Here is a 15,336-nt window from a genome sequence, read left to right as displayed (position 1 = left end):
CAGCTTTGGAGACAAATGGAATAGGATTTGAAGTCTGTGTAACTTTAGAGAAATGACTTAACCTAGTTAAGCAATTCATTTCTTTGCCTATACCAGTTGAACTAAAGTTACCTTTTCCTCAAGTTGTGAAAATTACAAAATGAGTGGTTGGCTGGCTCTTTAATAGCTCAATGCAAATGTCACCTTTTCAAAACGGTCTTGCTTGTTCCACCCTATCTTATGGGCACCCTCTCCTCACCCACCCACCCAGCCATTCTCAGTCCTACATCAGGGTACTTATCATTCTCTAGATTAATTTTATTTTCCAACCAGGATATGACTCATGAGAGAAGGGACCTTGTCTGTCCTATTCCCATTGCATCCCCAGCAATTAAAATATATGGCCAAAACATGGTACTACCCAATGAATATTCATTGAATAACGAATGAATATTAAGTGTTCAACACAGAGAAGACTCAATTCCTTCTGACTGAGAAAAAAAATCCATCTCCCTAAAATATCATCTTGGTCTTCATCCTCTGAGGCCATCAGCACCCAACCCCAATACATAAGGTATCTCTCTTTCCAAACATACATTCCCAAATAGGGAGTAATTCTTTAGGTAACTTATTTGATGAGGTCATCTTTATTTCAGAGCTGGCTACAATTAAGAATGATTATGGGATGGCAACTTCAAATTGGGCTTTGGATGCATATTTAGTTTGTTGAATAAAGAGAATGCCTAATCTTTGAGATTTATACAGATTGCCAGGAAAATGTCATTTAAAGCCTTCCATTTTAAGACTATGTATAGTATCTGGTAATTGCTTATATTAATTTGCATTTCAAATCAGTATTGAAAAGATTCACCAGGCAATTGTCTTCAGCTAAATTTTCCTTTTCTGCTAAAAGCTAACATTAATGAGGAAAACATTTAACTTAACATAAACATGCTAAGTACTAATATTGAAAAGGAAAAGGAAGGAGGGAGGGAGGGAAGGAAAAAAGGAAGGAAGGAAATAAAGAAAGAAAGGGTGAGAGAAATGTATTCCCACACAGCAAAAAGCAAAACCATAAATAAGAAAATTAAAGTCTTCAGAGTGTCTCTAAATCTCAGAAATCAAGCCTCAGGGAAGATCCTATACACCTGAGACACCAGAAATGACCCTTCCTGAGTAGGCCAAGGCTCCAGCCCAACAGAGAAGTGTGGATTTTTTTTGGATTTATTGTTCTTTTTTTGGCAATAATGCAAATATACATGTCTGGGAGAAGAAAACAGGAAGCTGAGTGGGACAACCCCACTTGATCTCTGCTGTCATCCATCACTCACTCTAAGTATGAAATTAGTGCCTATATTTAAAGGATTGGCAGCCATTAAAACACACATGCTAAAGCTCCAACTAGTTTCCCCTGGCAAAAAGAGTGCCCTGTGCAGCTGTGGAAGTGCTGGGGAAATGGGCTGAGTAGCATTGGTGAAAACACAAGCCAAGACATGGTGTGCCAATTCCTGTTTAGCACAGTGCTAGGTACTGTAAAGGATACCTAGACTTCCAGTTTGGGATTCAACATGTTAAAAGCTTGGAAATCATCACTTCCATCCTTAGGAAAAGAAAATGTTAAACAAACTGATAATCAGTGACTTTTCTTGGAAACATCAGAGAACTGAGGTTTCAGGGCAAGCCACCATGCCAGATTCTGGAGAGCCACAGCTGAGATCTGAAGCAGAAGCACTGGGGCCATAAACTGGTAGAAACATTTAAGTGGTAATTTTGATGAATTGCTGGAGACTGAAAATGGACTAGCTTGAGAGTGAGAGAATCCTGGGACTGCAGGGTCTTAGGGGACCCTTACACGTTCATGAATTTCACCTCCAGGAACCTAACCAGTTTCTTCCGACCAGTGAAGAGCCAAAAAAGATCACCTTGTGGCTATAGCGAGGGATAGGCAATCATAATCCTTGTGAAATACGTCAGAATTGCTCTCCATAACAAAGATCTACTTTCCAGAGCTTTATCCCATCTGGAAAAAGGGCATTTCTCCCCTTCTAGCCTTCATCTCATTCGAAGGTTGGGAGAGGGAAACTAAGAAACACACATGAGGGTCATAGCCCAGAGACACAGGGCCACTAAAAGACTGAAATTTAATAATAAGACTATAAAATGCTACCCCTCCTGCATTCCTTACCACCACACCAACAGGGTTTTAGTACAATAATAGTGAATTCAGGTCTGTTTAAGAAGAAATTTTTAGTGAAACCCAAGAACAACAGGGGAGACCAAAACTAAGATACGAGAGGAATTGAAGCCTGTGGTATCTATAGCTATGACATTAAACACAGTCCAACCGCTAGCCAAATTAACATAAAAATTTACACTAAAGTCTACGTACCTCATTTCCTATTACTCAATACATCATGTCCGGCTTTCAACAACAAAAATACAAGGTAAGAAAGAACACAGTGTGAAGAGACAAAGCAAGCATCAGAATCAGACTCCAGTATGACACAGATGTTGGTTTTATCAGGCTTGGTCTGGAATTTTAAATAACTATGATTAATATGCTAAGTGCACTAATGGAAAAAGCAGACAACATGCAAGAACAAATGGGTAATATAAACAGGGAGGTGGAAACTAAGAAAGAATCAAAAGGAACTGCTAGAAACCAGAAACACTGAAACATCAACTCATACCAGTCAGAATGGCCATCATCAAAAAATCTACAAACAATAAATGCTGGAGAGGGTGTGGAGAAAAGGGAATCCTCTTGCACTGTTGGTGGGAATGTAAATTGATACAGCCATTATGGAGAACAGTATGGAGGTTCCTTAAAAAACTACAAATAGAACTACCATATGACCCAGCAATCCCACTACTGGGCATATACCCTGAGAAAACCATAATTCAAAAAGAATCATGTACCACAATGTTCATTTCAGCTCTATTTACAATAGCCAGAACATGGAAGCAACCTAAGTGTCCATCAACAGATGAATGGATAAAGAAGATGTGGCACATATTTACAATGGAATATTACTCAGCCACAAAAAGAAATGAAATTGAGTTATTTGTAGTGAGGTGGATGGACCCAGAGTCTGTCATACAGAGTGAAGTAAGTCAGAAAGAGAAACACAAATACCGTATGCTAACACATATATAGGGAATCTAAAGAAAAAAAAAAAAAAAGGTTCTGAAGAACCTAGGGGCAGGACAGGAATAAAAACGCAGACGTACAGAATGTACTTGAGGACACAGGGAGGGGGATGGGTAAGCTGGGATGAAGTGAGAGAGTGGCATGGACATATATACACTACTAAATGTAAAACAGATAGATAGTGGGAGGCAGCCACATGGCACAGGGAGATCAGCTTGGTGCTTTGTGACCACCTAGAGGGGTGGGATAGGGAGGGTGGGAGGGAGATACAAGAGGGAGGAGATATGGGGATGTATGTACATGTATGGCTGATTCACTTTGTTATAAAGCAGAAACTAACAGACTATTGTGAAGCAATTATACTCCAATAAAGATGTTAAACAAAACAAAACAAAACACTGTAACAGAAATGAAGCATGCTTTTGATGGGTTCATTAGTAGACTGGACACAGCTGAAAAAAGAATCAGTGAGCTTGAAGATAGGTCAATAGAAACTTACAAAACTGAAATATAAAGAGAAAAGAGGATAAAAAAGAAAAAAGAATGTAACATCCAAAACTGTAGGATAATTTCAAAAGGTGTAACATGTAATAATTGAAATATCAGGAGGAAAAGAAAAACAGCAGGATAAATACCCGAAGTAATATTGGCTAAGAATTCCAGAATTAATGATAACAAACCACAAATCCAGGAAGCTCAGAGAATACCAAGCAGGATAAATACCACATATATACATATGCATACACACTCCCCTAGGCATACCATATTCAAATCACAGAAAATCAAAGACACAGAGATAATCTTGAACAAAGCTAGAGGGCAATGTGGAGGTCACGAAGGGCCTCGACTAGGGTAGTCTCTGCAATGTGATAAGGACAAAAGTCTGAATGGAGTCAGGTATGGAAGAAAGTGAGGTGAGAATGTGGAGACACTGACTCAAGAAGTTTTGCTATGAAAGGGGGTAGAAAGATGAGCAGTCTCTAAGGGGCATCTGGCATAGAAAGAAAAATCCATTCAAGTTTAGAAAGCATCATATATTTGGCTTGAGCCAAACCAGGTGAGAAGGACTGTGTGAGCAAAGACAGAAGACCTGCATTTTTCACAGAACTAGAAAAAAAAAAATCTTAATATTTGTATGGAGACACAAAAGACCCGAATAGCCAAAACAATCTTGAGAAAAAGAAAAGCGGAGCTGGAGGAATCAGGCTCCCTGAATACAGACTATACTACAAAGCTACAATAATCAAGACAATATGATACTGGCACAAAAACAGAAATATAGATCAATGGAACAGGACAGAAAGCTCAGAGATAAACTCACGCACCAATGGTCAACTAATCTATGACAAAGGAGGCAAGGAGGCAAGGAGGCAAGTGACTTCACACTATACTACAAAGCTACAGTAATCAAGACAATATGGTACTGGCACAAAAACAGATCAATGGAATAGGATAGAAAGCCCAGAGATTAACCTTTGCACATATGGGCACCTTATTTTTGATAAAGGAGACAAGAATATACAATGGAGAAAAGACAGCCTCTTCAATAAGTGGTGCTGGGAAAACTGGACAGCTACATGTAAAAGAATGAAATTAGAACACTGCCTAACACCATACACAAAAATTAACTCAAAATGGATTAAAGACCTAAATGTAAGGCTGGACACTATCAAACTCTTAGAGGAAAACATAGGAAGAACACTCTTTGACATAAATCACAGCAAGATCCTTTCTGACCCACCTCCTAGAGTAATGGAAATAAAAACAAATATAAACAAATGGGACCTAATGAAACTTAAAAGCTTTTGCACCGCAAAGGAAACCATAAACAAGATGAAAAGACAATCCTCAGAATAGGAGAAAATATTTACAAATGAATCAAAGGACAAAAGATTAGTCTCCAAAATATACAAACAGCTCATGCAGCTCAATATCAAGAAAACAAACAACCCAATCAAAAAATAGGCAGAAGACCTAAATGGACGTTTCTCCAAAGAAGACATACAGATAGCCAACAAACACATGAAAAGCTCCTCAACATCACTAATTATTAGAGAAAGGCAAATCAAAACTACAATGAGGTATCACCTCATACCGGTTAGAATGGCCATCATCAGAAAATCTACAAACAATAAATGCTGGAGAGAGTGTGGAGAAAAGGGAACCCTCTTGCACTGTTGATGGGAATGGAAACTGATACAGCCACTATGGAGAACAGTATGGAGGTTCCTTAAAAAACAAAATAGAACTACCATATCACCCAGCAATCCCACTACTGGGCATATACCCTGAGAAAACCATAATTCAAAAAAGACACATGTACCGCAGTGTTCACTGTAGCACTGTTTACAATAGCCAGGACAGGGAAGCAACCTAAGTGTCCATCGACAGAGGAATGGATAAAGAAGATGTGGCACATATATACAATGGAATATTAAAGGAACCATAAAGAGGAATGAAATTGGGTCATTTGTAGAGATGTGGATGGACCTAGAGACTGTCATACAGAGTGAAGTAAGTCAGAAAGAGAAAAACAAATATCGTATATTAATTAACACATATATGTGGAATCTAGTAAAATGGCACAGATGAACCGGTTTGCAAGGCAGAAACAGAGACACAGATGTGGAGAAGAAACATATGGACACCAAGCAGGGGAAGGGAGGACAGGATGAATTGCGATATTGGGATTGACATATATACACTAATATATATAAAATAGATAACTAATGAGAACATGCTGTATAGCACAAGGAACTCCACTTTGCTGTACAGTAGAAACTAACACATTGTAAAACAACTATACACCAATAAAAAATAAAATTAAATTAAAAAAAAAAGAAAGGCAGAAGACCTATTGGAATACAGCCAGCCACTCTCTGTCTCCTTCCCCCATTGGTTTTGGTCCAAAGCTTCCTTTTTCTGAGGTAGTAATGCTGTCTTACCTTTGGGGAAAGAAGACATGGGCCATCATATTTGTTTCTTGTTTACATTATGATGATAAGCCCTCTGCGTCTAAACACTAGGACATTTAAGCAAGTGTAATGTAAACTTTGTACTCACAACCGAAGTTTCATTACTAACACCAATAAATGGCTCACATTTGGGGAAACTGAGGGAAATGTGGCATTCTGTTAGCATTAGCTTTGGAATCTAGAGGAAGACCCATTTTCTCCTCAGTAGAAGTTCGCCCCCAACTTTCCCTAGCCAAAGAATCATCACAGAGAAAATGAACAAATAGGATGGATAGATAATAGATTCAGTAAGTAGATGGAAAGATAGATAGATAATTTATTTAAGGAATTGGCTCATGTGATCGTGGAGACTGACAAGTCCAAACTCTGCAGGGTGGGCCAGCACGCTGGAGACACAGGAAAGAGTCGACATCGCACTTCAAGTCTGAAGGCCATCTGCTGGCAGAATTCCCTCTTCTTTCAGGGATTTCAGTTCTTTTTCTACTAAGATCTTCAACTGATTAGATGAGGTCTGCTCACATTATGGAGGGCAGTCTGCTTTACTCAATGTCTACCAATTTAAATGTTAATGTCATCTACAGAATATTTTCACCGAAACATCTAGACTAACGTTTGGTCGAATATTTGGTTACCATGGCCTAACAAAGTTGACACATAAAATTAAGCATCACAAGTCCACCGCTTGTCAACTTGGCACCCATACAGATCTCCTCAAATCATACTGAATCTCCAAATAAAAACAATAACAAGGTCATACTTCCACCTGACATGATATAACTATCTTGCCTACACCAGAAATACACTAACCCTTTCCCCAGAAGAGGATGCAAAGTCCTTAGGTGATTTGCTCATTTTGCCAACAGACCTCAGGTCTCAGAATAGTGCCCAGGGAGGAGCCTCACTAAAAAGAACAGTAATGAACACATGGGCTCCCACAGAATGTCAATTTCATGGCTATTTTAAGAGGTCCTTTAATTACTTGTTTTCTGGGGCAGTAGGTCTGCCACATAAAACCATTTTCTTTTAGCTGGTGAATTATCAATTTTAGCTGGGCTTATTTCTGTACCAATACTATATAAAAGAAAAAACTCATGAATTAGAATTCCTCTTGCATTTTCTTTCCCTTCTCCATATGATATTTTAGCCCTTTGGGGGAGGGACAGAAATCTACACTACAAAAAGGATACTTGGTACAAACACCATGAACAGTAAGTATTGATAACTGATTGCAGGCTTGGGAAAAAGCTAAATACTAAGTTGATACCAATGAATTTTCCACCTAAAAGACTGTGGTTTCACTAGTAAAAAATTCGAGAACCCAGTTCATTGGAAGAAACTTGCCAATGGGAAAGGTACAGTGTTGATAACTTTGTACACTATTGACCATAGCTTGCCTCCTGTCCTGGTTCACATATATTTTTGGCTTATAGAATTTTTAATGATATCCAGACCTCCTGCTTGGTAAATGTAAGTACTAATACTGTTTCTATAAGAGCATTTAGATATGTTCTATCCCTTGCAAATAGTAGGTGTTAAATCATATTTCTGGAATGAATATAAGAAATGAGGGAACTAGAAATAACAAGTGTTGGTGAGGATGTGGAAAAAAGAAACACTAGCACACCACTGGTAGGAATGTAGCTGGTGCAGCCACTATGGAAAACAGTATGGAGATTCCTCAAAAAATTAAAAATAGAACTATCATATGATCCAGCAATTCCACACCTTGGTATTTATCTGAAGAAAATAAAAACACTAATTAGAACAGATATATGCAAGTCCATGGTCACTGCATTATTTACAATAGCCAAGATATAGAAACAACCTAAGTGTCCACTGATAGATGAGTGGATAAAGAAAATGTGGTGTATATATACAATGGAAAATTATTCAGCCATAAAAAGAATGTAGTCTTGCCGTTTGCAACAAAATGGATAGACCTTGGGCATTGGGCTAAGTGAAATATATCAGGCAGAGAAAGACAAATACCATATGATTTCATTTACATGTGAAATCTAAAAACAAAACAACAACAACAAATTTAAAAAAATGAACAGATTGGTGACTGACAGAAGCAGGGAGTGGGGAGTGAGCAAAATGGGTAAAGTGGATCAAAAGGTACAAATTTCCAGTTATAAAATAAATAAGTCATGGAGATATAATGTATAGCATGGTGACTATAGTTAATACTACTGTATTGCATATGTGGAAGTTGCTATGACAATATATATTGAAACTTCTCATCACACAAAATAATTTATAACTATGTGGTGATGGATGTTAACTAGACCTATAGGGGCTATCATTTCACAATAGATACAAAGATTGAATCATTATGTTGTACATCTAAAACTAATAAAATGTTATATGTCAATTTTACCTCAATTTAAAAAATAGTAACAATAATAAACATTTTATTTTAAAAACTATATTAAAATAAAGAACTATAGGTTCCTATTTCTTAACCCACAATCACTCACAACATGTGCTTATCTAGTGTAATGGCAGGAAGATTTGCCCAAATTTCTTTTGCTACCATATATCATTGAATCTGAAGACATTAACTGTAAGATGTGTAATTTATTTACCACTAAGAAATTTTAAATGCTGTCAGCTGAACTATGCCATGCCTGAACTATACGAAGAACCTCAATTTTACAAAGGTTGATGTGTATCTTTCAATCAGTAAGTACAGTATTAATGAGACAGGCTGGGACCTGGCACCCTTTGCTGCAGCGCTACAATGCTTGCACCTGGACATACCTCTCCTCGAGCAACAAAATACAGAGAAACTGTATGGGACTAAAAATAACTGTGTGCATGGGCAGCTGAAGCAAATTCTGGACCCAAAAGATACAAAGAGACCAAAAAACCCAACTGTCACTTTTGAGGAGCCTGGAGCAAAAACAGGGTGCCAGGAGCAAAAGCAGGGTACTACATATGTCCCCTCCACACAACACCACCTAAGGGGTGGGGAAAACACCTAAGCCACCCCTCTGGCCCAACCCCTGGACGCATCCCTACCCTCACCCCATATAAGAAAAAGGTTCCCCTTGGGGAGCAAGCAAGCAAGGGAGCCTGTTGTTTGTTCTTGCTCCCCCCTGCTGCAGCAGGGGCCCCAATAAAGCCTTGACTGAATTTCTTGTCTGGCCTCTAGTCAATTTCTATTGACTGGGGAAGGCCAAGAACCCTGGTTGGTAACATTAACATTATGTAAGTATTAACAAACTACAAGGAAATCCATTTTGTGTACCCTACAGAGCCTTGTACACAGTAGACAATAATCTTAAAAGAAGAAGAAAAAAGTAAGAAATAAGGGAATTGAATTTGCAAATTAAACAAAACCTAAGACCAAAAGTAAAGCTAGAGATTAGAAGAGGAACTAAAAGCTGCTTCATCCCAGAACTGGAGGGGTAGAGTGAAGTGAATTCGGGTCTCAGGCTAGAGGAGGGATGAGCTCAAGGGTTGTTAGGTTCTCCAAACCTGTAGTAGCAGTAACATCACCCGGTGCTCCCATCCTGTGCCAGTCCAATGAGGTATGCAAATTGTAATGGTAAGATACGCTCAGAAAACTGTCTGCAGAAGAGACATTCTGACACATAAAGCTTGTTGGTTCTGGCCCTTGTTAGTAAGTGCTGTTTAATGTTTGTACTGGGGAAAATTTATTCCTCCCGGCTGCAAATTCAAGTCCACCCAGAAGCTCAGAACATGACCTTATCTAGAAATAGGATCTTTACAGATGTAATTAGTTAAGGTAAGGTCATACTGGATTAGCGTGGACCCTAAATTACACTGACTGGTGTCCTTTTAAGAAGGCTATGTGAAAACATGGAGACACACAGGGGAGAAGGCTATGTGAAAACAGAGGCAGAAACTGGAGTGATGTGTGCAAAAGCCAAGGAATGCCAAGGATTGCGGCCAACTACCAGAAGCTAGAAGAGGTAAAGAAGGATTCTTTTCTAGAACCTTTGGAGGGAGCGTGGCTTCAGACTTCTAACCTCCAGAACCATGAAAGAATAAATTTCTGTTGTACTAAACAACCCAGTTTGTGGTAATTTGTTAAAGCAACCCTAGAAATAACATAGTATTTTTCAAAATAAAAATTTGCAACCAGAATCTGTAATTTATAGTTTTTAAAGCTATTTATTAGGCTTTTAACTTATAATAGTAATACAGACTCAGTCTAACAAATTAAAATATGGAAAATTATAGTTAAAAGTAAAATTAGAACATAGAAATTTATAAAGGTAAAAGTAAAAGCCCTACCTTTACATCCCAGATCCTGCCCCTGCATATTTACACTTTTACCTTTTCTATGGATACACGCATAAGCACTTTTTTTAAATAAAAATGGCATCATCCTATGCATAATGTTTTTTAGCTTTCTTTTTTTCAGTAACTATATTATGAAATATATGGGCATCTTTACTTGCCAATATACAGAGATCAACATCATTCTTTTAAGGGGCTGCATAATAGTCCATTATAGCTACCATCTCATAATTCACAACATTTTATTCAATATATATTTATTATCAGCTGTGGGCTAGGCATGAAATTCCTGTTTCCAAGGAGTAGAAGAGATAAATAAGTAAAAAAGAAATTGTATTGCAGTGTGATGAATGTTTCAACAGACACAAGCACAGAGGACTGTGAGAGGGGATGGGAAGGGTGCTTCAGGCACAGAGAACAGAGTATACAAATGACAGGAGATATGCAGAAATAATTCTTTGGGGCAAAACAAGCAGCATCTCATCATTCTCCAAGAGACTGCAAAGAAAGAATGATCTACACATGAGCTCTGGAAGGTTAAATGTGGTCAATTTTGCTGGATTTAAATAGACTCATTTCAAGAAGGGTTTGTAAAATTATTTAATGATCAGTGGGCTCAACACAGGGCACTATGTGGCCTGAGTACTTCATCAGTTTAAATAAGTATGATTTGTTCTACTGGTGCTTTAAAAGACGCACACCATTTCATGTGAGTCTTGTGTGCTGGCACGTGGACCTAAATGAATCATTGCTTAAATTTCTAGGAAGTTTTTTCAAGGATGAAGCTCTGAGGCGGGGCTCCAGACAGGTACCATCCTAGAAAATGAAGCCAAAGAGCATAGCTAACAGAGGAATCTAAAGGCAAAATCCTCAAGCTTGATCTAACTGAACCCCACATAAGGATGATTTATTACCAAAGGACAGAAGAAAATGATTAGCCTTAATGAAGTACCTCGTAGTTCATGCAAATTGGATTTGATTCACCACTCATGTTGGACTTCTAGCTAATCAACTTTAATCACAGGCATGCCTAATGGGCCTTCTGTCTGAGGCCTTGCTGTACTGCCTGACTTCATTATTAAGTGATGGGGTGGGAGGGCAAATGCCTACAATATGGAATGGAGTGGGACAGAATAGACACCAGTTCACTTCCCTGTGGTAATTCCTGAAACCTTCTTTCCACCTCATCCTCTCCATTCCAGTTACCAGAGGAGAAAGCAGGTCTAAGTTATTTTCCTTTAATGAAAAAGGGCTCAACTGCAGCAGGGAAAATTAGGGCAGATTCCCCCCCCCCCAATTAATCTGTATTAATATAAAGAGAACATCCCTATTCCTCATTCTGTAGATCTTCAGAGTAGCACTGGCAATATCAGAGACTCAGCCTGGCCCAGCGGCAGTACCATAAGGAAATGGAAGAGAAGAACCTGGATATTCCCTTTCAGACAGTTTTATCTCACCTGATTTTTGTTTTAAAGTCTGAAATAACTATGTAATGGAAGTGGTTATCGTGTTATTAAGCAGAAACTATCACTGAATTCTTCCTGAATGGCTGATGCCTCAGTAGCTACTGGGAAAACTCTTTTATGAAGGGTGCGTGCATGAGTAATGGCTGAATGCTATCTGCTCTTGCACCTGGCAGTCAGTCTGAAAGTGTCTGCGCCAAAGGGGTCCTCACTGGGACCAACATTTCATCCAGTTACAAAAGTAGCTTATCAGCTGCAGGAACGGAGAGACTTCCTCAGCTAGTTAAGACTTGCCTTATACTCACAATCTCTCATTCCTAGTCTTAGAATATTTTCCACTTAGCAGATTCTGCTTCCTGGCTTTGTTGCTAAATCAGCCAATAAGAACTAATTTCATGTCTCCTTTGAATCCTGTCAATCTGACTTATTTTGAGAGAGAGAAAATGGGGGCGTCAGTCAAAGCAGTCACATCTCACAGTCCCTCAGACAGCCTTTCAAGAGGAACTCAACTAAATCACATTTCATTCACTGAGATGGATGTTTATTCAGAGCTCAGCACAAGGGGAGCTGGGTCAGTGGAGGGAGCTGGCCAAGCCAGTGACCAAGAGCTTCCACACAGAAATCTGGTCTTAGGTGCCTTCGGCCAGGGATGTCTCCCACCTCAGACTTCGCATTCCACAAACCAATACAATTTCAAAAGCCAATGTGTATTTACCAACTTTTTATTTGGCCTGATTAGCAAATTAAAATCAACTGCCAACTACTATTTGCTATCATTCAGAAGAGGACATTTTTTAATAGGAAAACAACAGGAAATTCTTAACTAAAAATTTTTTTTAAATTGAAGCATAAAATTAGCATTATGAAAAGCTCACTTTGCTGTCCTTGTTTTTTCCATTTTCTTCAAATTGGTGGAAACCTTCCCACAGTAAAGTGCCCTAGAGGACAAGAACAGCTGTTTTCCTCCTGATTGGAGGAAGACAAATAAGGAGGGAAATGCGACAAATGAATCAGTGTGACTTGTTACACTGGTCTGTGTCCTCCAGCAAATACACCCAGGCACAACTAGAGACCGTTTCTATGTCCAATGACCACTCACTGCTCCCAACATCCACCTCAGGACCCCCTTCTGAATGCCTCTAGAACCCCACATTCCATACTGTCTTTTTAAAAAGTAGCATGCTTATGATATTCAAAATTAAAAATAAATTTTGAGAGATAAACCTTGTTTACAAGCCAATGTATACAAGGGAAAAAAAAAACCCTTATACTGTTTCTATTTCAAGACATTCACACTCTATAATAAAATAGCAGTGTTCTCTCAAATCATGTAAAGTTTTCTTTAAAGAAGCTTTAAACTTTTCAGTGCTGATGTTCATTGCAGATGACTCTGTCACAAGGCCACCTGATGTTGTTTATCACCGTCCTGCTAGTACCATGTGGGTTACCTTAGTCACTTCCTGTACTAGGGACTATGGGGCTAGGGAAGTAAAGATCACAAGTCCCCTGGGTTCATCCTTTGGACAAGTTATTAAACCTCTCTGAGACTCTGATCTGTAATGTGGAGAAACTAATCCTTCTCAACTCAGAGCATTATTGTAAAGATCAGATAAGACATGTAAAAATACCTTGTAAACTGTGAAATTATCTACACATATGAGGTATTGTTGATGTTGCTTTTTAGTAGAAAGAAGCAATGAAAAACCAGAATAATATTTCAAAAATAACTTCCCAAGTGATAATAAAAATGATGATGATGATAATGATGATGGCACCAAGAAGCAAAAATAAGAAAATGACATTTCTCGCAGGCTTTCTTTGGGCCAGGTATTGTTCTAAGCACTTTTTATGTTTTTTTTTCATGTAATCCCACAACAATCGCATGAGATAAACACTGTTAACCCAGTATAATAATGAGGAAACTGAATTTTAGAGAATTCAATAGCCTTGCCAATTTCACACAACTAGCACAAAGCAGAACTGAGATCCAAGCCTTGGTTCTGTCTGATTTCATAAACTCTATGAGCAAGGCTTAGCACAAGTTTCGGCAGCCCCAGAAAGACCTTGTTTTTAAAGCTAGACTTAGGGCAAAGAGAAAAAAATAAGCAGAGGTTGGCCTAAATCTTAAAGCAGATGGTATAACACTGCCTGATGACAGAAAAGAAATAGAAATATTCAACTATTTTGCTTCCTTTTATACCATTAAGAATAATAATTGTCAGTTTGGAAAGGGTAGAATAAATACTATTAAAAAAAAGCAAAGACTAGAATTGAATTTTGATACTGAAAGGAGCCTCAAAAAAATCATACAGTCCAATGTTTTTGGTTTACACATTTTAAAAAAATGCAATTTAGTTTCTTGCTCAGTCACAAGTACATGGCAATGCTTGGGTAAAACTAGACTCCTGGCTCCAGCCTGGTGTAGTGCTATTTTCACCTACTGCATTTGAGTGATAATAATGAAACAAAGTCCCTGGGTTCTAATGAGTGAAATCACACAGGGTACTGAAAACTAGAATTATAGAATGTCTGATGGCAATTTTTGAAATCATGGGAAATGAGAAATGTATTAGAAAATAAGAGTTGTTCTTAAACTGCATAGCAACTGGAATAAGCACTGTTAATTCATGAAAAGGTTCTGCCACTCTGCACCAGAAAGTTGTCTTAAGCAGCAAAGGAGAATTCATACTTTATTTAGCTATATACATCAATACCTAGAGAGCTCCCTAAATTTAAAATGTTATAAAAGTTAACTGAAAATGGGTACTCCTTTACTAACCTATAAGAACTATATGCATCTCATTATACATAAACTAGATCTATTACCTGCCATGATTACAAGAATCATTAATCTCTTTTAAATAATGTTTAATAGAAATACTTAAAAATTAATATTGTCATTTCAGTTATTTCCTGTAATTTTAATAATTACTGTAGGGTTGAAATAATTTTCAATTTGGTCACTCCATTTATCATTCTATGTCCAGTGTACAAATGAGTAAGCTCATGGTGCTGCCTTGCTCTGGCCATACTACAAAGAGTTGCCCCTGTAAGAGGACATTCAGTATAAGCAGCTGCCTCTTTGATTTCCTTATAGTCATAATAAGGCAGATTCTCTCTAGGTTCTACAGATATTTGCAAGAAAAGAGGTTCAGTGGAATCGATGTTCTCCAAAGCCAAGCCATCACCAAAACTCACTGAAATGCAGAGGGCTATACACCGTAATTGTTCTTTGGTTTTTTTAATTGTCTGGATCCTAAATGTTACACTCTTAATAATTTCTGTTCTCATCTCCAATGTATTGTATTCTAATGTGTTACTCTATTCCAATGTGATTTTACCAGTGGAACAGTATGTCCATTTAAACCCAGCTTTACATTTCAAACCTCATCAGTGGGGGGGAAGAAAAGCACAGAAACAGAATAGCATAATTGTAGGGCTCACCATTTGTTTTTCTTTTCGAAATCTTTTAGTAGATATAGTGTGTCTTTATCAG

Source organism: Neophocaena asiaeorientalis, unplaced genomic scaffold, assembly GCF_003031525.2.
Source record: "Neophocaena asiaeorientalis asiaeorientalis breed wild unplaced genomic scaffold, Neophocaena_asiaeorientalis_V1.1 scaffold190, whole genome shotgun sequence".
Classification (NCBI taxonomy): Eukaryota; Metazoa; Chordata; class Mammalia; order Artiodactyla; family Phocoenidae; genus Neophocaena; species Neophocaena asiaeorientalis.
Note: the sequence above shows the minus strand (reverse complement) of the source record.